General features: G+C 39.2%; 1 protein-coding gene across 2 annotated transcripts in view; it reads left to right on the plus strand.

Annotated features, from left to right (window-relative positions):
- The window catches only part of LOC122911212 (HLA class II histocompatibility antigen, DQ beta 1 chain), a 122,805-nt gene that overhangs the window by 62,188 nt on the left and 37,376 nt on the right, over positions 1 to 23,241 (plus strand). The window lies entirely within an intron of this gene.

Consider the following 23,241-nt stretch of genomic DNA (forward strand, 5'->3'; position numbering starts at 1 on the left):
TATATATATATACACATATATACATATATATGTATATATATACACACATATGTATATATGTGTATATATATTATAATATTTGGATATTATATATATAATGAATTTGAAGACTCAGTATTGTTAAAATGAATTCTCTCAAGTTGATTTATGGAGTCAAAGGATTTCTCAGCAGGATTCTCCTTCCCACTTCTTTTCTTTTTTTTTTTTTCCTTCCAATTTATTTATTTTCAGAAAAACAGTATTCATTATTTTTTCACCACACCCAGTGCTCCATGCAAGCCGTGCCCTCTATAATACCCACCACCTGGTACCCCAACCTCCCACCCCCCCGCCACTTCAAACCCCTCAGATTGTTTTTCAGAGTTCATAGTCTCTCATGGTTCACCTCCCCTTCCAATTTACCCAAAAGCACATACCCTCCCCAATGTCCATAACCCTACCCCCCTTCTCCCAACCCCCCTCCCCCAGCAACCCACAGTTTGTTTCGTGAGATTAAGAGTCACTTATGGTTTGTCTCCCTCCCTCTCCCATCTTGTTTCCCACTTCTTTTCTCTCTGTAGAAATAACTGAACTATCTATAATTTATACATATATTCAAAGGACATAGGATAGCCAAAACAATTTTCAAAAAAGAAGAAAAATTTGGGGAACTTAAACTTTTAGGATATCATGGAGGACATGGGGTGTTAGAGAGGAGAAGGGAGTTGGGGTAAATTGGAAGGGGAGGTGAGCCACGAGAGACTATGGACTCTGAAAAACAATCTTGAGGGGTTTGAAGTGGCAGGGGGGTGGAAGGTTGGAGTACTAGGTGGTGGGTATTATAGAGGGCACAGATTGCATGGAGCACTGGGTGTGGTGAAAAAATAATGAATACTGTTTTTCTGAAAATAAATAAATTGAAAAAAACCTTTTAGGATATGATGGAATAGTGTACAGCCCAATTAGCAGTGATCTCCTGTCCTTACTGCCCAAATCACATAAAAAGGATGATGTGATTACTACTTCTAAAATATGGAAATTTATTTTCTGATTCCTCATCCCATGGATTAATATAATGAATATAATGACAACTGGTTTTCTAAGTTAGAGCCATCTTTTTTAGCTGAAAAGGAAAAATTCTTGGTCCTTCAGATAACTGAATTGAACTGTCATAAATCTGGGAGAGCTTTGTTCTTTAAAAACCTTGGCAACGGAGTTTAAGAGAATGATGAGACGCTTCTATAGGTGAAAGCACATGTGTTGGGTATGGGGAGGGTAGATCTTTTTCTCTGGGTCCCATGTCCAGGCTACATGTGTGCTGCTGAGGTCACCATAGACTTTTGGGAAGACTTTTATCCAGTCTTGTATTTCTCAAATACCTTGGCATACACCACTGCCATTGCTGGCAGGCTGGGAGGTGACAAGGGATTATAAATTTTCAATCAGAATAACGGGAAAGTTACCACTCAGGTGTCCAGGTCATCTGGATGATACATGCAGACACCATGAAAGCCCACCTGCCTTTGTTTTGACATTGAACATGGGGACTATTCAACCATGCTGCATTTCTCTTCCAACCACTGACTTTAGGAACATCTCCCCAGCTACAGAAAGACTGAAGAAACTATTGTCTCCTTAAGTAAAGGAAATGTATGCTTAAAGAAGGAAGCCCTTTTGAAAATTAAACAGTGTGGTTGGGAAGAGAGTCATTACAACCAAGTAGTAAGTTCAGTAATAGAAAAGCGTTCTTCCTTAGCCTTGTCTACTCATTATTCCCACTGAAAATTAGATTCACATTGTTAATTTTAGAATTTTATGTGGTATTTGATTTATATTTTTTCTATTTAGCTTTTTGTGTTACACTAAATACGTTAGTAAAATTGTTATATCTTTTGTTTCCTACTTTTTAGATTTTGTTGGTATTGTGAGAAAGATACTTTTCTATACACAGTAGCTCTATCCTGTGAGTTATCTTGACCACTCTGTTTTCCAGAGACAAATGATGCTGCACTAGATCTGCTCCTCACTGGGTGGAGAGAACATGTTCAATGTCAGATCACTGTTCCTCTTAAACACGACTTCTGCAAATGTTCTGAATAAGTTCTCATTGAGCTGATGTCTTCTTTGTGGGCATGAGGCAGTCTGGTATGGAAGTCCAACAGAGCAAGGCAGGGCTGCCGAGCTACTCTCTGGATATGATTTTCTCTTCCCATGATATCCTGAGTCTGGCCTCAGGATTTAGCTCTTTAGGAAACACATTATTAATTTTTAGAATGTCATGTAGATCTTGATGGAAACTGCAATAAATCCATAGCTTATATTCCTCACTGTGAACACTGTATTCTGCCCCACTTTTTCATCTTTGGTGTCCTCAGAAATGTTTTCTAATGGTTTCTCCGATGATTCCTTACATCCCTTGTTAAATATATGACTTAGTATTTTGAGTTTTTCTTGTTTTTATTCTTGTTAATGGATACTTTTTTTCTTCTCATATGTCTACGTAAGTTCTTCTCATATATCTACATCTTAGACTCCTTCATGTCTTAGTCTGCCAGAGACCAATGATGCTGACTCTCAGATGGTTTAATTGGCCTGAAAGGAATGTACCCAATGTCTTATTTTGGTTTCACTTACACCCAACTTCCCCAAAGACTGTCACCACAGCATGGCTAGAGAGAACTGGGAAGTGGAGTTGCGGATTTGGGTGAAGAAATGTGATAGCACGTCAAATATGGAAATGTCGCTCAGAGTGCTCTACTTCCCTTTGGAGAAAAGTGTTCTACATGCAAAGAGAAGTCTGATGGAGGAATATGTATTATCCCTCTGATCTAGGTCATAACCAAGTGTTGCACTAAAACCAAGGTTGGGCTCACAACTATAAGTCTGAAGGGAATTGACAACATAAATACCAACATCTGAAACAGTTTCTACTTCTAAAAATGCAGAGAATACTTCATTTATTTATGTCTGCTCAGTTTCAGGATATGCTCTGCTTTCCAAACTCCCAATAAATCTCCAAATCAACCATATGTTTGACCTGAATCAACCAGGTATGAACCTACCTGATTCTTCAGTTTCAGAGTTAACCAACATTCTGGGACATGTCAGTGGTGGAAAGGAAATCAGGAAGGGAGGAAGGGGATGGATTCAGCTGTTTGCCTAGATGTTTTATTGGTGGTTAGTTTCCTGGAGGTGAGTAGGCAGAGTAGGGAGAGGGCAGAACTTAAAGTATGAATGGTTGATCCCTCCTATTCCTTCTCTCCTCCCCTTCCCACTTAATATAAAGAAAGCCAGGCTTTTTTTGGCTTTTGATACTGGGACATCCCCCTCAGCTGTATTGTATCCCAACCAACCCATGCTGGTGAGAGAACAAAGACAGATTGCCAGGTTACCCTCCAGAAATGATGATAATGATAATTAAAAAAAATAATAACAATGCCTTATAATTACTGAGTGCTATTTGCCAAACACTCTGCTAAGTGCTTGGAGTATATTAACTGTCTTCATCTTCATGACATCACTCAGTAGTATATTATTATCACCTCACTTTCCTATTTTACCAGCTTAGAAATTGGAGTATGGAGGAAGTGGATATTTACCCAAGGCCACACGGTTAGGAGGAGGTGGAGCCAGAATTCAAACTCAGACAGTCTAACCTCAGGGTGACGTGCTAGAGGGGCTGCAGCTCTACACTGTGGCCCAGAAGGGCATTTATGCCACACTTGCCATCACAGGCAGGAGACCACGTAATTCTTCTAACAAGGAAATTCTTGGTCCTCTGGCCACATCCATACACCTTCAATTGCCTCCACTTGACAGTGTTTCACCAGGATAAGCCTGAGGTGGAGAGTTGCTATTGTGTAGCTGTTCCCTGGGGACACCTTATCAGTAGAGAAGAGCTGTTCCTCATCTCTGTTTCTCGTACCTGACACAGTATTTTGTTCATGCGTGTGTGCCTGTTTCATTTACCTAAGGGTTATTTAAAGAGATGACATACTTGGGACATATCCATGCTCAGCTGAAGATTCTGAAAAGTTATTCAGTCAACTAGAAACCTTACAGGTTCAAACACTCTGAGGCTAAAAAACTTTCCAGCTTCATCAAAAACCAAACAAGTGTTCCTGTGCTGAGACCATTGCTAAATGAAGTGAAGAATCAAGTCTGCCCCTGACTCCAGAGGTTCCAACATAAAAGTTTCTGTACTTTCGACAGACTGGGCATTTCTTCTGAAAGTTTCCTCTTGCAGGGAAAGCAGTGTGAACCTCAGAAGTGCTCTTCTGTCTCTGCTCACTTGATTACCACAGTTCATGGGCTCTGAATTTAAGGCTTCATTGTATTTGGAGAGGGTTCATGTTTTTCCTCTTCTATCTGTGAGGTAGAAAGTGGTAATTATTTTAGTTCCACGTAGTGAGTGGGTAAAAAAAGAACATGTTGGAGGGAAATGAGAAATAGAAATGACTAAGATACATAAAAGGATTCCAATGTGGGAAACTTTGTGGCTATGATCCCCCAGGGGGACCTGAAATCCTGTGGGAGAAGAAGAAAGGCAGAGAAGAGACTCATGTGGGGACAGCATGGATAGTAACGTCAGAAATTGTGCACACTGCTCCATAAATAAGTTTCCACACGCCAGTTTCACTGAATTGAGATGGAAATGAAATTTCTCTCCCCCAACCCCTGCCTGCCACCACAGGTTTGGTTATGCCTTCTTGATGGTTTCATCTGCCAGAGACAAATGATGCTGCCTTCCCTCTCTTGCCTTGTTAGCTGGAAGGAAAAGTATTTAACAATATATCATGGTTTCATTGAATCATAGTTTATGCAAAGCTTTATGTCATCATCCTTCCTCTTGGACCACAACCTTGGTATAGTAACTACTTTCTATGCCCAGACAGCTCCTCCCTTCTTACAATGATCAAACTTGTAACTAGTCTCTCTGATGTTTTCAATGTATATTTTAGGTAGTACAATAGACTTTGGTTGATCCTCAAAAAGTTTTATAAGTAAAGATATCCAAGAGTGTAGGTTAATACTTCCCACTGTGAAGGCAATTTTCAGTTAAGCACTATATTTTACAGGACACTTTCTAGGCGTGTGAATCCAAAACATTAGTAACCACATTGCAAAACTTTCTAAATGCATTGGGAAAACACATTACAATAAGAAGAATCAGAGATTGTTTGGTGTGATAGTGAGTGTGTTCAGCTCTGGGACAAACAGACTCAGGGCCACTGTCTCAGCATCTGAGAGCCTGGGCTTGAAGGCTGAGGACTGCATTAACAGGGGGCTGAGCCAGTAGGACTCACAGTTGAACAGAGATGGGTACCATGCTGGCTGCCAGCTAAGGGTCTAGACAGTAATGGTCCCCTCCCGGAGGCCAGCATATGAGAATGTGCTAACCATCAGTAAGGATACGAGTGTGTTTTCCAGAACAGTGAGTCCTTCAGGGTCTGAGCTAAATTAACCAGCACTCTCCTCTCCCTTCTCCCCATTACCATTTACCCAGTGGTAAATCTGATGCATCAGCCCTAATTTGCTTTATATTACAGAATTTTCTAAACTCTATATTTGATAATTGAGCCAACTTGATTTATGTTGCTACTGACTCCAGAGCAATGTGGTAACTGAAGTAAAAGGATTTTGTATTGTTGAGCAAATTTATCAGTGACAAATAAAATTTTGTATTGTTGAGCAAATTTATCAGTGACCAGTACTGTGTCTCACTACCCATTCATAGTGCTGTTCTTTTCTGGTTCTGAATAAAGATACATAACATTACAGAGTTATAACAAGATTGGTACCATGAAAGGCTCAGTTTTAGCTGTCCTGCATTTCCTCTCTTACAGTTTGTTAGAGCTTCTCACTCTTGCTGAGCCATCATCTAGTAAGCTTGCAAATTCCATAATCTCTCTCTTCTGGTAGATTTCCTGTATATAAATTTAAAGGTAAGACTAGAAATCCTTTCTGACACTTTGACGCTGAAAAGAAACCTCTCTCTATTCCCTTGTTTACTCAACAGGTCTATCAACTGGAGAGACTGTTCACTGTAGCAGAAGAAACATTTCTCTCCTAATCATCTCAGTTATTGAGGGCTCCTTGCTGTGGGAGTTCTTACTACATCACATGGGGAAAATGAAGGACAGGCCTGAGTCTACAGAGTTGTTTTCATTTGGGAAGCCCAGCTGCACGGTGTCAAGTAATCCAGTGAAAGGCACTGTTTCCCACTCTTAAGAGTTTGATCTGAACATAGTCACAGCAAGTCTCTGGGCATCCCTGGTAAATGGTGAAGAGATTCTGAGACTGTTTCTAAAACCCTTTTCCATGATAGGATTCAGTTATTGATAACAGCTATTCTAGCAGGTGTGAAGTGATACTGTGCTTTTGATTTGCATCTCCCTGATGATTAGCGTTAAGCAGCTTTTTATAAACTTATAGTCATTTGTATGTCTTCGCCAAAATGTTTTCAGGTCCTTTGCCTATTTTAAATGGGATTATTTGTTTGTTTATTTGTTTTTCCTGGTATTGAGTTGTATGCACTCTTTGTATGTTTTGGCATTAAGCTCTCATCAGATATATGCTTTGAGAATATTTTCTTCCATTTTGTAGGTTGTCTTTTCAGTTTATTGATGGTTTCCTTTGCTGTGTAGAAGCTCTTTAGTTCAATGTAGTCCCAAATGCTGAATTTAGTTTTTATTTCCTGCGTTTTTGATGTTTTAGCCAATGTCAAAGATCTGTTTTACTAAGTTTTCTTCTAGTAGCTTTATGGTTTCAAGTATTACATTTAAGTCTATGTTACATTTTAAGTTCATTTCCGTAAGTGGTGTAGGTTGGGGATCTAGTTTCTCTCTTTGCATGTGGATACCAGTTTTCCCAAGAGCATTAATTGAAGAACCTGTCTTTTCCTCATTGCGTGGCCATCATACCCTTGTCAAATATTAGTTGACTATCTACATGTGGCTTTATATCTGATATCTCTATTCTGTTTCATCAAGCTATGTGCCCATTTTTATGCCAGGATCATGCTATTTTGATTACTACAGCTTTGTAATATAGCTCGAAATCAGGGAATGTGTTGCCTTCGGCTTTGTTCTTTCTCAGAATTGCCTTGGCTATTTGGAGTCTTTTGTGTTTCCATACCTGTTTTAGGATTCTTTTTTCTATTTTTGTGAAAAATGCCGTTGGAATTTTGATTGAGATTACAGGGATTGTTTATTTATTTACTTACTTTTTAAAAGATTTTATTTATTTATTTGACAGACAGAGATCACAAGTGGGCAGAGAGGCAGGCAGAGAGAGAGAAGGAGAAGCAGTCTCCCTGTTGAGCAGAGAGCCCAATGTGGGGCTTGATCCCAGAACCCTGGGATCATGACCTGAGCAGAAAGCAGAGACTTTAACTCACTGAGCCACCCAGGTGCCCCTACAGGGAGTGTTTAGATCACTTTGGGTAGTATGGCTAGTTTTATAATATTAATTCTTCCCATCCAAGAATATGGGATAATTTTCTATTTATCTGTGTCTTCTTCAATTTCTTTCATCAGTGCTTTATTATTTTTAGAGTACAGTTCTTTAAGTTCCTTGGTTGAATTTATTCCTATGTATTTTTTATTGTTTTTGATGCTTTGTAAATGGGATTGTTTCTTCTAGGTCTGTTTCAGAGAGTTCCTTATTAGTGTATAGAAATTGAAGCTGATTGCTATACACTAATTTTTGTATCCTGCAGATTTACTGAATTCTAACAGTTTTGTTTGGGTCTTTAGGATTTTCTGTATGAAAGATTATGTTTTTCATAAATAATGACAGTTTTATTTCTTCCTTTCTGGTTTAGATGCCTATTCCTCCTCCTCCTCCCCCTTCTTCTTGACTAATTGCTCTGACTGGTTCTTTCACTATTAGTTTAAATGTATAAGCAAGAATGGGCATCCTAGTCTTGTTCCTGATCTTAGAGGAAAATCTTTTAACCATTGAGTATGATGCTAACTGAGGGCCTGTCATATATTGTCTTTATTATGTTGAGGAACATTCTTTCTATGTCCAATCTGTTGAGAACTTTTATTATGAAAGGATGTGGAATTTTGTCAAATGATTTTTGAGCTTCTACTGAAGCAATTATATGATTTATATTCTTCATTCTGTGATGGTTGTGTGTCATATTTATTTACTTGCATATGTTGAACTATCCTTGTATTCTAGGGGTGAATCCCACTTGATCATGGTGTATGATTCTTTTGATGTGTTTTTTTTTTTTTGAAAATTTTATTTATTTATTTGACACAGAGAGAAAGAGAGATCACAAGTAGGCAGAGAGGCAGGGGGAGAGGGGAAGCAGGCTCCACACTGAGCAGAGTGCGGGAGGCGGGGCTCAATCCCAGGACCCTGCGATCATGACTTGAGCCAAAGGTGGAGGCTTAACCCACTGAGCCACCCAGGTACCCCTTTTAATGTGTTCTTGAATTCACCTTGCTAGTATTTTGTTTAGGATTTTTGCATTTATGTTTTTCAGGGATATTGGCCGGTAATTTTCTTTTCCTTGCACTGTCATTGTCTGCCTTAAGTGTAAAGGAAATGCTGGCTTTGTCAAATGAGTTTGGAAGTGTTCCTTTCTCTTCAATTTTTTGGAGAGTTAGAGAAAGATTGTTAACTAATTCTTATTTAAATGTTTGTTAGAATTCACTCGTAAAGTCATCTCACCCTCAGATTTTGTGTGTTGGGAGATATTTGAATACTAACTCAAAGTCCTTCATTCCTATTGATCTGCTCAATTTTTCTATTTATTCATGATTTAGTCTTGTTAAGTTATGTGTTTCTAGGAATTTATCTATTTCTTCTAAATCCTCTGAGTCCACAGTAGTCTTTAATGACCTTATTTATTTCTGTGGCATCCATTGTAATTTCTCCCACTGCCCACCTCTTAGGCAGTTGGTGCCCTCCTACAGGCAGAGCAACATAATAATCAGATCTGGGGAAGTTAAAGGGTCTCCTGGAGGCCCATCAGCAACCCACTCTCCATCTCTCCTTTCCTGCACTGCAGGCTGGTGTGTGCAGGGGCAGAGGAGGAGACCTCACCATCACTGGGTCCAGGTGGAAGTGGCAGGGCAGCAGAAGTATGCAGGATTTGGGGGAGGTGGAAAAACAGCCCTTGTCCCCCCTTTCCATGGGTGGCTCCCTGAAGAGGACATACTCCATGTCCTTGCAGCAGAGCTTTCCCGCCTCTCTCTCTTCTTTATTAGTCTAGCTAAAGTTCGCCAATTTAGTGTGCTTTCAAAAAAGCCAACTTTGGGCACCTGGGTGGCTCAGTTGGGTAAGCAACTGCTTTCGGCTCAGGTCATGATCCTGGAGTCCCAGAATCGAATCCCACATCAGGCCCTCTGCTCATCAGGGAGCCAGCTTCTCCCTCTGCCCCTCGCCCCTTTTATGCTCTCTCTCTCTCAAATAAATAAAAAATCTTAGGGAAAAAAAAAAGTCAACTTTTAAAGGGGTGTCTGGGTTGTTCTGTTAGTTACGTATCTTATGCTTGATTTTGTCTTGTGTCAGGCTCTGTGCTGGGTGAGGAACCTCTCTTTCCCCTCTCCCTCTGCCCTCCCCACCCACTTGTGCACTCTTTTTTTCCTCTCTGTCTCTCAAAACACACAAACACATACATACACACACACACACACAGAAACAATCAATGAAACAAACAATAATTTAATTTCATTGATTTTTTTTTTTTTTTTTTGCTACACTTACAATTCCAGTTTTATTACGAAGGATGAAAATCAGGGTCAAACTCAGACTAATATTTGGGAGCTTCCCAAATGTGATATGATGCTTTTGTATATTCATTATGCATTATGTGTATATTCAAACATTGATCTTTTTAAATTGTCTTTCATCTCTGTGTTATGTATTTCTACTCCTGTCTTTATTTTTTCACTTCTTCTGCTAAATTCAGGCTTAGATTTCTCTTCTATTTCTAGTTCCTTAAGGTGTAATGTTATTTTTAAGTCTTTCTTATTAATGTAGATTTGCATTACTTAAACTTCCCTCTTAGAAATGTTTTTGTTTCATTCCATAGATTTTGCTATGGTGTGTTTTCATTTATTTAATGTTTTGTTCAAAAGTATGTTATTTAATTTCCACATATTTGTGAATTTTTCAGCTTTTCCTCCAGTTACCGATTTCTTTTTTTTAAACAAAACTCACATTTTATTTAAGTTGAAATAAACTATACAAAATTGATCTTCTTCACCAAAAATAACAGCAATATTTTCTGTATTATTCCTAGATAAACCACAAAACACTTATTTTTGTAGGTTTTCCAGGTTTTGTTTATAAATCAAGACGAGGCAGTAGATATAGTCATGGAAAAAAGACAGAGGAAAACAGACAAATCAGTTGTCAGTATCCATGGCCTCTGATCCTGCCTTGACCGTGAACAGAGGTGTTCAACATATACCTGCTAAAAAGCTTATGAAGTTGTAGGTGTTTCAACATACTCGTGCTAAAGAGCTTAAGAAGATGTAGGCTCAACAAAGGAATGTAAACAGCAACAACCCAATGTGGAACAATGGGAGGCTCTCCCATTCAAACTTTAACTGTAACTTGTTCTGTTAAGTTCATTTGATAAAGACAAAAATCTCTACTGCAATCCTTGCTTGGCAAGCTCACGTGTTTCTCTCTGGTAACTCCCTGAACTGTCCATTACAGATTTTAACATACTAACACTCCTACTACTCAAGGGTCACTCATGAGCTTCTTGTAACATTTTCTAAAATGTATCCCTTCCCCCCATACCTCTTCAAAATCTTTATCTTCTAAGAAGTGATAACTCAATACCCGACAATTGGATCCAGTGATAATAAATGTTATGTCTAAAATGACTTAACTAAAACAATTCCAAGTGCCACTAGCAGAAATCACATAGAAGTGTAATGTGGCACTTTCAATGCTATCTTCTGGAAGAACAGGTATGTCTCCAAAGCATGAGAGTTTAAACAGGGGCCATTTAAATAGGCAGATTATCAATGGCTAATATACTCAATGAGAGGTCAATATGTCAAGATATTCAGTGATTAAGTGGCCTACATACACCTGACAGATTTTCTGTAAGATGTTTTCAAATTTCTTACAGATATTTCCAAATATCAAACATAAGAGAAAGCCTATTTTAAACGTTTCTTAGGTATTTTCAATGGTTTCTGAGTTATCTATAGGAAGCTCTGACTTAGTTGTATAGAGTTTGATATATGTGTCCACCATTAAATCAAGATCATGTTTTATGTCAAAATTTATGTTAAGCAAAGCCAAATTACTTGACCGCTGGTCTGTCAAAATGTTTCTCAGGTATGCTTTGAGACGCTTTCGCCCATTTTCATAGCGTTCATTCTCAACCTTCATCACAGGAAGAATACACAGGACTTTCAGCAATGCATAAACATTAGGAAAAAACTTGATGTCTGGTAGATGGAGGGCTTCATAAATGGTAGATGGAAGCTCTATATCTTTCCTTCTGTGTTTCCATTTGATTCTCCAGCAATGCAATGCCGAGCCGGCCAGCCGGCCTGGCTCCCCTCCCCGGCCCCGACGGGCGGGCGGGCTGCCCTGAGGAGGCGGGGAGGGGAGGGCTGGGCCGGCCGACGGGTGGGCTACGATGCCGATGCCGAACTTCTGCGCTGCCCCCAACTGCACGAGGAAGAGCATGCAGTCGGACCTGGCCTTCTTCAGGTTCCCGCGGGATCCGGCCAGATGCCAGAAGTGGGTGGAGAATTGTAGGAGAGCAGACTTAGAAGATAAAACGCCTGATCAACTAAATAAACATTATCGATTATGTGCCAAACAGTTACCGATTTCTATCTTCATATCACTGCAGTCAGAGAAAATACTTATTATGATTTCAATCTTCTTAAATTTATTAAGACTTATTTTGTGACTTAACATGATTTATCCTGGAGAATGTTCCTTGTGTATTTGGAAAGATGTGTTTTCTGTTGCTTTCAAATGGAGTGTTATGTATATATCTCTTAGGTCCATTTGGTCTAAAGTATCATTCACATCCATTTTTTTCTTATTGATTTTCTGTTTGGATGATCTACTCATTTTTAAAAGTGAGGTATTGAAGTCCCCTGATAGTACTGCACCACTGTCTATTTTCCCTCTGATTTTTTAACAAGTGTTTCGTATATTTATCCACTCCTACTGGGTGCCTATGTACTTCCAATTGTTATATGCTCCTTACGAGATGGCACCAAGGGGTTTGATGCAGGATTTTAGTTTTTGGAAAGCACAGTGGCATAGTTACTGTGCAGTTCCATCAGCTGACCTTGACACTGGCCAGAGTGTGGTGAAGATGGCAGAGGTTCTGTGAGTGGCCAAGGTGGATAGGACTAGTGAGATCCTTGCAGGTGAAGGCTGTTGCAGTCTTCGTGTACTTTTCACCTGTGGCTGAAGGTTTTAGTCTAGGGGTTACATCTTAGCACTTACTCTGGGGTGCTGGCCTTTAGAGGAATAGGTGACCCAGGATCCTGGAGTCAGGTGTGCAAAAACTGCCACAGCAGCTGGATCCTGGGGCTTGAGTGAATTTTCTGAGGCAGTGGCAATGCTCTCTAAGATGTGGGTGTGTGCAGATATCCCATGGCATTAAGATCTGGGTCTTGCTCTCCCTTCAGTGTCCGGGGAGTTAGGAGAAGAAAACATAGAAGCAAGGGTCCTGGGATTGAAAAGTGCAGCCATAGCTTGTTCCAGCTATAACTGCCCAAGGTGCAGTCGCAGCGCAGCCTGTTGTAGTGGATTACAATCCCAAGTTTAGCTTTAGGGGTGAGTCAGAGGACAGAAGCATCGGTCAGTGAAAATGCTTCATGACAGCCCCGCATTGCAACCTTAGGGAGGTGGGGCCTTAAGGAAGTGTTACTGCTGCTAGTAATGATAGCTCAGAGCTATGAACTGGAACCCATGTGAGAGGGGCTTAGGGCAGCTGGTAGGGCAGTGGGTTATAATTTCACTGAGAAATTATATTTGCTTCTGGCACCAAATTGCTTTAGGCTGGGAGATTGAGAAGACATGGGTAAAATGCTTCCTTTACTTCTCTATGTGGCCCTCCTCAGTTTTTTAAATTTGCTCGTGCTTTTGCTTCATTGTTATAATCCAGAGCTTTCCCAGAGCTATTTTGGTTGTAGTTGTTTATTGTTTTTGCTGGGGAGATAAGTGTCAGTACCTCCTAGCCCTCCATTTTTCTGATGTCCCTCCTCTCTTTTTGTGTGTTCAGGTGCAAGTTTAAAGTATTGATTTTTTAAAATATCCTTCTTTCTTAATATAAATTAAGCTACAAATTTCCCCCCAAACACTGTTGTAGCTATATCCCAAAAGTTTTGGTATATTGTGTCTTCATTTTCATTTATCTCAAAGTATTGCCCGATTTCCCTTTTGATTATTCCTTGACCCAATGGTTATTTAGGGATGTTTTTTAATGTCAAAATATTTGTTTTACAGTTTTATTCCTTTTGATTTGTAATTTCATTTCATTGAGGTCAGAGAACATATTTTGTAATATTTCCATCCTTTACATTTATGGAAGTTCATTTTATGGCCTACTGCCTGTTCTGTCTTGGAGAATGTTTCCTGTACATGTGAGAAGAATGTACATTTTGTTGTTGGGTGCAGTATTCTATACATGGTGGTTAGATCTGGTTTATTTAGCCAAGTTCTATATTCCCTTGTTGATCTCTCTAGTTGTTCTATCTATTATTGAAAGTATTGTATTAAAGTCTTCAAGTATTATTTTTGAGTTGTCTATTTTTCCCTTCATTTCTGTTAAGTTTTATTTCGTGCACTTGGTATTCTGTTATTAGGGGCTTAGATGTTTATAACTGTCTTAGTTTCCAGATAGAATGATGCTTTCATCATTACAAAATGCTTTCTTTGTCTGTAGTAAGATATATTTTTTAATTTAAATTCAATTAATTAACATATGGTATATTATTAGATTCAGAAGTAGAGTTTAGTGATTCATCAACTGTGTATAACATCCAGTGCTCATTACATCATGTGCCCTCCTTACCGTCCATCACCCTGTTGCCCCATCTTCCCACCCTCCTCCCCTCCAGCAACCCTCATTTTGTTTCCTACAGTGAAGAGTCTCTTATGGTTTGTCTCCCTCTCTGATTCATTCCTGTTTCATTTACCCTTCCCTTCTTCTATGCTTCTGTGTTTTGTTTCTTAAATTCCAGATGTGAGTGAAATCACATGATAATTGTCTCTCTCTGACTGATTGATTTTACTTAACATAATACCCTCTAGTTCCTTCAAGTTTGTTGCAAATGGCAAGATTTCTTTTTTTTTTTTGATTGCTAGTAATATTCCATTGTATATATAAACCATATTGCTTTTGTACATTCATCTATTGATGGACACCAGGGTTCTTTCCATAGTTTGGCTATCCTGGACATTACTGCTATAATCATTTGGGTACAGGTATCCCTTTGGAGCACTACATTTTTATCTTTGGGATATTTACCTAGTAGTGTAGTTGCTGGGCCATAGCAGAGCTCTATTTTTAACTTTTTGAAGAATTTCCGTACTTTTTTCCAGAGTGGCTGGCTATACCAGCATGCACTTCTACCAGCAGTGTAAGAGGATTCCTCTTTCTCTTTATCCTTGCCAACATTTGTTATTTCCTGACTTGTTAATTGTAGTCATTGTGTGTGAGGTAGTATCTCACTGTGATTTTGATTTGTATTTCCCTGATGTGGAGTGATGTTGAGAATTTTTTCATGTGTCTGTTGGTCATTTAAATGTGTTCTGTTTGTTTGTTTGTTTTTGTTGTTGTTGTTTTGAGAATCATGTCTTCTGCCCATTTCTTGACTGGATTATTTGTTTTTTGGGTGTTGAGTTTGTTAAGTTCTTTATAAATTTTGAATACTAACCCTTTATCTGATAGCACCTTTGCAAACATCTTCTCCCATTCTGTAGAACTGCCTTTCGGTTTTGTAAACTGTTTCTTTGCTGTGCAAAAGCTTTTTATCTTGATGAAGTCCCAATAGCTCATGTTTGCCTTTGTTTCTCTTGCCCTAGGAGACATGTCTAGACAGAGGTTTGCTGGGGCTATGGTCAAAGAGTTTGATGACTGTGCTCTTTTCTAGTGTCTTGATGAATACCTACCTCACATTTAGGTCTTTCATCCATTTTGAGTGTATATTTGTGTATGGTGTCAGAAAACAGTTCAATTTCATTTTTCGGCATGTGGTTGTCCAATTTTCCCAACAACACTTTTTTCTTTTTTTAAATTTTTAAATTTTTTTTATAAACATATAATGTATTTTTATCCCCAGGGGTACAGGTCTGTGAATCGCCAGGTTTACACACTTCACAGCACTCACCATAGCACATACCCTCCCCAATGTCCATAACCCCACCCCCCCTTTCCCGACACCCCTCCCCCCAGCAAGCCTTAGTTTGTTTTGCGAGATTAAGAGTCTCTTATGGTTTGTCTCCCTCCTGATCCCATCTTGTTTCGTTTATTCTTCTCCTACTCCCCTAACCCCCCATGTTGCATCTACACTTCCTCATATCAGGGAGATCATATGATAGTTGTCTTTCTCCATCTGACTTATTTCACTAAGCATGATACCCTCTAGTTCCATCCATGTCGTCTCAAATGGCAAGATTTCATTTCTTTTGACGGCTGCATCGTATTCCATTGTGTATATATATCACATCTTCTTTATCCATTCATCTGTTGATGGATATCTAGGTTCATTCCATAGTTTGGCTATTGTAAACATTGCTGCTATAAACATTCGGGTGCACGTGCCCCTTCGGCTCACTATGTTTGTATCTTTAGGGTAAATACCCAGTAGTGCAATTGCTGGGTCATAGGGTAGTTCTATTTTCAAATTTTTGAGGAAACTCCCTGCTGTTTTCCAGAGTGGTTGCACCAGCTTGCATTCCCACCAGCAGTGTAGGAGGGTTCCCCTTTCTCCGCATCCTCGCCAGCATCTGTCATTTCCTGACTTGTTAATTTTAGCCATTCTGACTGGTGTGAGGTGATATCTCATTGTGGTTTTGATGTGTATTTTGATGCCGAGTGATATGGAGCACTTTTTCATGTGTCTGTTGGCCATCTGGATGTCTTCTTTGCAGAAATGTCTGTTCATGTGTTCTGCCCATTTCTTGATTGGATTATTTGTTCTTTGGGTGTTGAGTTTGCTAAGTTCTTTATAGATTTTGGACACTAGCCCTAGCCCTTTATCTGATATGTCATTTGCAAATATCTTCTCTCATTCTGTCAGTTGTCTTTTGGTTTTGTTAACTGTTTCCATTGCTGTGCAAAAGCTTTTGATCTTTTTTTTTTTTTTTAAAGATTTTATTTATTTATTTGTCAGAGAGAGAGGGAGAGAGAGCGAGCACAGGCAGACAGAGAGGCAGGCAGAGGGAGAAGCAGGCTCCCTGCCCAGCAAGGAGCCCGATGCGGGACTCGATCCCAGGACGCTGAGATCATGACCTGAGCCGAAGGCAGTTGCTTAACCAACTGAGCCACCCAGGCGTCCCAAAGCTTTTGATCTTGATGAAATCCCAATAGTTCATTTTTGCCCTTGCCTCCCTTGCCTTTTGCGATGTTCCTAGGAAGACATTGCTGCGGCTGAGGTCAAAGAGGTTTCTGCCTGTGTTCTCCTCAAGGATTTTGATGGATTCCTTTCTCACATTGAGGTCCTTCATCCATTTTGAGTCTATTTTCGCCAACACCACTTTTCGAAGAGACTTTTTCTATTGTATATTCTTTCTAGCTATTTGAAGATTAGTTGGCCATAGTGTTGAGGTGTGTTTTTTGGTTCTTTATTCTGTTCCCTGATCTATGTGTTAGTTGTGCCAGTACCATATTATCTTGATTACAGCTTTGTAATATAGCTTGCAGTCTGGAATTGTGATGTTACCTGTTTTAGTTTTCTTTTTCAACATTCCTTTGGCTATTTGGGTCTTTTTTGCTTCTGTACAAATTTTAGGATTCTTTGTTCTAGTTCTGTGAAAAATGTTGATTGTATTTTGATAGGAATTGCTTTGAACGTATTGATTGCTCTGTGAATGGGATCAATTCCTTAACCTCTCTTTCTCTGTCTCATGTAGTGTAGAGAAATGCAATGGATTTCTGTGCCTTGATATTGTATTCTGCCACTTTGCCAAATTCCTGTGTGTGTTCTAACAATTTAGGGCTGGAGTCTTTTGGGTTTTCCACATAGAGTATCATGTCCTAATCCTATCAGGCAAAGAGTAACAGTTTCTTTGCCTATTCAGATGCTTTTTATTTCTTTTTGTTGTCTGATTGCTGAGGTAATTTAAATAGTACATAGTACTATGTTGAACAACAGTGGTGAGGGTGGACATCCCTGTCACATCCCTGACCTTAGGAGAAAAGCTCTGTTTTTCCCTGTTGAGAATATTTGCTGTGGGCTTTTCATAGATGGCTTTTATGATATTGAGATATGTTCCTTCTATCCCTACACTGTGAAGAGTTTTTTTTTTAATTTTCTTCATTTTTTTATAAAAATATAATATATTTTTATCCCCAGGGGTACAGGTCTGTGAATCACCAGGTTTACACACTTCACAGCACTCACCATTAGCACATGTCTGTAACCCCACCCCCCTTCTCCCAACCCCCTCCCCCCAGCAACCCTCAGTTTGTTTTGTGAGATTGAGTCACTTATGGTTTGTCTCCCTCCCAATCCCATCTTGTTTCATTTATTTGTGAAGAGTTTTAATCAAGAAATTGATCAATTTCTTTCTTTTAGTCAAGAAATTGATTCATCTGTACTTTGTCAAATGCTTTTTCTGAATCTGTTGAGAGGATTATATGGTTCTTGTCCTTGCTGCAATTCACGGTTTATGGAAACATCAAGCTGAAAGTCCACTCCTGGACTTGCTGACTATAGCCACCATCCTCGCTCTGATGGGAATTGTGCCGCACTTAGGCACTCCCATTCTTTCTGTGACCCTGGGGATCCTGAGACCACACTGTCCCATCTAGGATTCTGCCCTACTTCTCCACCTGAACCACTTTCCGGAAGGGACGTTCCTTACCCCAGCAGACTTCTAAAAGTTCTGGTTTTGTGCTTTGGTGCTTTCTGGTAGCTAGTTTATGGTTACTCCCTCCTCCTGAGGTTTATCTTCTGACGTATCTCCTCAGATTCACTTCTCCACACTTCCTACTGGCAGAAAGTGGTCACTTTTCTATTGTAGAGTCGCAGCACTTCTCTTCTTAGATTTCAGATTGAGTACACAGGTGTTCAGAAAGGTTTGATAGCTGGTGGAATTCCAAGGATCAGATGTAACTTTGGTCTCCTAGTCCTCTGCTATCTTCCTCCAACTCTCCTCTAGTAAGATATTTTTGGTTAAAGTCTATTTTGTCTGTTAGTATAGTCATTCCATCTTTCCTGTTCCATAATATACATTTTACTGCTTCCATAATATACATTTTTTTCCATCCTCTATCTTTACTTAATTTGTTTTTTAATAAAAGTGTGTCTTTTACAGACAGCACACACTTGGATAATTGTTCCACCCAATCTGATAAACTGCCTGTTGAGAGATTATTAAAGCCATTCACATTTCATTTTTTTCTGTATCATTAAATTCAGATTTTTCCATTTTACTTCATTGTTTTCTTGGTGGCATATCTTTCTGTTCCTCTTCTGTACCTCTATTATTCTTTAAATCGAGTAAATATTTCTTAATGTAGCATTTTAAATTTGTTAGTTATACCCAATCAGTATTATGCTGGCTTAATTTGAATACTATATATGTAAATGTTCTTCTACAAAGCTCTATTCTCCCTCCCCTTTTATGAGGAATTATTATATGTATTACCTCTATTAATGTTGCAAAAACAGTATGTTGTTATAATTATTTATCATCTATTATCATTTCCTTACCCATTAGAGCTTTGCTCATTCCTATCTCCTTTGTGTTGTTATTGACTTTCAATATTTTATAGTATAATGTGTCTGTGGATCACTGTATATTTATTCTACTTGGAGTTTGTCAAACTTCCTTGATGGGTAAGATCATCTTTCAACAAACTTGGGAAGTTGTCAGCCATTATTTCATTGATAATTTTCTTTTCCTTTCTCTCCTCTATTTCAGATATTTCCAGTACATATATGAAGATGCATTATATGGTTTCCCATATTTTTCTGAAGATTTGTTCATTTTTGTTCTTTCCTTTTCCTTTCTTTTTTTGGTTGCATCATTTCTATCAATACCTCCTCCAGTTTAATACCTATTATTTCTAACTGTTGATCCCCACTAATGAGTTCTTTATTTCAGTTTTTGTGCTTTTCAACTTCAGTAAATTTTTTGTTTCTTAAAAATAATGTTCATCCCTAGTGATAATCTCTCTTTGACACCACATTTATGTCATACCTTTCATTACTTCTCAAGTCATGCCTTCAGTTATGTTTATAAACCTAGTTTTAATGGCTGCTTTACAATATTTTTCTATTAAATCTAGCATCTGGTTATTCTCATAGGCAGTTTCAGTTACCTTCTTTTTTCTTTTTTTCTTCTAAGATTAAATTTTTAAGTAATCTTTACATTTAATGTGGGGCCCAAACTCATAAACCTGAATCAAGAGTTACATGCTTTAGGAGGCCTGGGTGGCTTAGTCAGTTAAGCCTCTGCCTTTGGTTCAGGTCATGATCCCAGGGTTATGGGATCAAGTCCTGATTCAGGGTCCATGCTCAGTAAGGAACCTGCCTCTGTCTGTTTCTCCTCTGCTTGTGCATTCTGTCTCTCTCTCTGACAAACAAGTAAATAAAATCTTAAAAAAAAAAGTCACATGTTTCACCAACTGAGCCAACCCGGTGCTCTTGCATATATATACTGATCATGCTTTTCTATTTCTTTGCATGTCTCATAATTTTTTTTGGAAACTGTATATATTAGGAAATATATTACAGCATCTTTGGATACTACCCCTGATCCCCTGGAGGTTGTTATTTGCTTCCTTTTTTGGTATAATGATTTGTTGGAATGTTTCTATTTTCCTTCCCTCACCCCAAAGAACTAAGTTTCTGATGTTTCTCTTTAAGGAGATGCAGCTTTAGTATGCCCACAGTTACCCTGGAATGACAGTGATAGTGGTAGGACTCTCCTACTTCTTCCTCTCCTTATCCGGCTGTTACACTCCAATAATTGGGTTTGCTTTCAGTAGTGCCCTGGGGCATACTTTTCTCTACAAACGAATTAAAAAAGACTGTAACTCTCTCTGTGGAACAGTTTCTGAGGTTAGTTGTTGAATTTTGTTCTGACCCCAGGAGGACTCTTCTCACCTGACTTGTATCTTCATTAGATCCATGAATCCCCTCCCAAATGCTTTTCACCAGAACCTCTACTGTTTGGAGGAATGCTTTTGGTTAAACTTCCCCATGCTCTGTGCAAGTGAAGTCACTTTCTTAAGGACTGTTATAGGAGGTATCTCTTTTATGGCCTGTCTCTCACTCTAGGCAAAATATTGAGCTAGGATCATGCAGCTGGTTGTGGGGGCTAGGACCTGCAGCTAGTTGTGGGGCCAATGGTGAGCTTCTCTGAGTGACATCTCCTCTCTAAGGGCAGAGCCTGAGGTGCAGGGAGTGGCCAATAGCTTGAAGGTCTCTTGGTTTGACTTTCTTGGCATGGAATCATCACATTATTAGTCAAGGAAAGGGGTAGGGGGGCCCAGTATTCTCAGCATGCCACACTCAAAGTAGATCCTCCATTTCCCAAGTGGTGGTTGGGCAGGAGATGAGACTTCCCACCTCTGGACTGCACTCATTTGAGACTTTGCCTTCGCAACAGATAGCTGAAGACAGGATGACAAATGCTGAAGTCCTGCCTCTCTTGGGATGGAAGCCAGTGACTTGGATCTTGGCGGGGTGGGGGCAAAACACTTTGTTCCTGGCTGTAACAATCTGGAATGGAGACTCTGCTTTGATAAACTGGAAGTGCAGAGGGGTTAAGTCTGTTTTGAAATACCACAAACTCTCATCTTTCTTGCCAAACTTTTATAGATTTTCTTGAACAGATATTTCATCATTTGCTGTTTGCCCCTAACCTCTGAGCTGGAGACTTTAGTTTTTCTAAATAGTAATTTTTTTCATCAATTTCTCCAGGGGGTAGCATGTCAGTAGACTTCTTAATACTTCATAGTGCTGTAAGTGACTGCCTTATAAAAGATATTAGAAATGGAAAAAAATTATAAAAATGAAGAACAAATTTGTATTTTCCAGGGGTTAAAGTGAGGGTTGGGGGTAGGTATAGGGGATGGAAGGGAAGTAGGTGTGGCTATATCAGGGCAACATATGGGATCTTTGTGATGATAGTAATGTTCTGGACACTATCAATGTTACTCTTCTGATTGTGGTATTATACTGTAATATTTTAAAGTAGTTATCATTTGAGTAAATTGTGTAAATGGTACACAAGATGTCTCTGTATTTTTTGTTATCACTTCATGTGGGTCTACAATTATTCAAAATAACAAGTTTAATTAATATGCTCCCCATTTGAGCATTAAATTATGGCAGATAGAATTATGGCACAGGTCTTCATGAATAATTATTTAGACCTTAAAATGAATATTTATAGAAAAAGAATAAATGGAGAAATTGGGTAAATATGTAAAATATAGTGTTAAGCAATCTCTGCAAGATAAAAAATTCTATGTTATAAACACACTTAAAAACAGAAAAAGGGAGCCCCACCCTGCAGAGTTCTGGTATTAGCACTTCCCAGAGCATTGATTACACCTTCCATGTGACTGCAGCACAGTGCTGACTTCCGATTGCTCAGAAGCATTCCAGGGTATGCTTTGCCTGGATCGTGGTTGATATATTCAGCTACATATCCCCTCAACCACCTCTCACCAAAATGACTAGGAGGAAGAACACCCAACAGTGGAAAAATTCAGAGACTGTGCCCTCTCCATCAGAACTACTGGATATGGACATAAACAGTATGTTGGAAAGGGAATTCAGAGTATCAATTATCCAGTCAATGGCTAGGTTGGAGAAAACCATTAGTGACAACATAGAATCTCTATTGTCAGAAGTGAAAGCCACTTAGGAAGTAGTTAAAAATGCTATCAATGAGATCTAATCTAATCTAAATACTCTAATAGCTAGGGTAACTGAGGCAGAAGATAGAATTTGGGATCTAGAGGACAAACTGATAGAGAAAAAGGATCAGGAGGAGACATGGAACAAACAGCTTAGAAGCCATGAAAACAGAATTAGGGAAATAAATGACACCATGAAATGTTCCATCATCAGAATAATTAGGATCCCTGAGGGTTCGAGAAAGAGAGAAGACTAGAAGATATAGTTGAACAAATTCTGGATGAAAATTTTCCCAATTTGGGGAATGAAACAAGTGTTCATATCCTAGAGACAGAAAGGTCACCCTGTCCCAAATCAATGAATCTAGAACGACCTCAAGAAACTTGGTAGTGAGACTCACGAATCATAATTTTAGACAAGAGCTTCTGAGGGCAGCTAAGGGGAAGAGATTCCTTATGTACAGAGGAAGGTCCATCTGAATAATGTCAGACTTTTCCACAGAAACCCAGCAAGCCAGAAAGGTCTGGCAGGACATATTCAGGGCACTAAATGAGAGAACATGCAGCCAAGGGGCACCTGGGTGGCTCAGTGGGTTAAAGCCTCTGCCTTCGGCTCAGGTCATGATCTCAGGGTCCTGGGATCAAGTCCCACATCGGGCTTTCTGCTCAGCAGGGAGCCTGCTTCCTCCTCTCTCTCTGCCTGCCTCTCTGCCTACTTGTCTGTCAAATAAATAAATGAACTCTTAAAAAAAAAACATGCAGCCAAGAATACTTTATTCAGCAAGGCTGACATTCAAAATGGGGGGAGAGACAAAGAGCTTCCAAGACTGACAAGGTTTAAAAGAGTATGTGGCCTCCAAGCTGGCGCTACAAGAAATATTAAGGGAGTTCTATAAAAGAAGAAGGAACCCAAGAGTGTCACAGAACAGAAAATTACAGAGACAATATATAGAAACAAGGACTTCACAGGTAACATGATGTCAATAAAAATGTATCTCTGAATAATCACTCACAACAGAATGGCCTAAATGCTCCCATAAAATGGCACAGGGTTGCAGATTGGATAAAACAACAGGACCCATCCATGTGTTGTCTACAAGAGACCCACTCAAAACCTAAGAGTACATTCAGACTGAAAGTGAAGGGATGGAGAAGCAACTTCCATGCCAACAGGCCTCCAAAGAAAGGGGTAGCAATTCTCA

This window comes from Neovison vison, chromosome 1 (assembly GCF_020171115.1).
Source record: "Neovison vison isolate M4711 chromosome 1, ASM_NN_V1, whole genome shotgun sequence".
Classification (NCBI taxonomy): Eukaryota; Metazoa; Chordata; class Mammalia; order Carnivora; family Mustelidae; genus Neogale; species Neogale vison.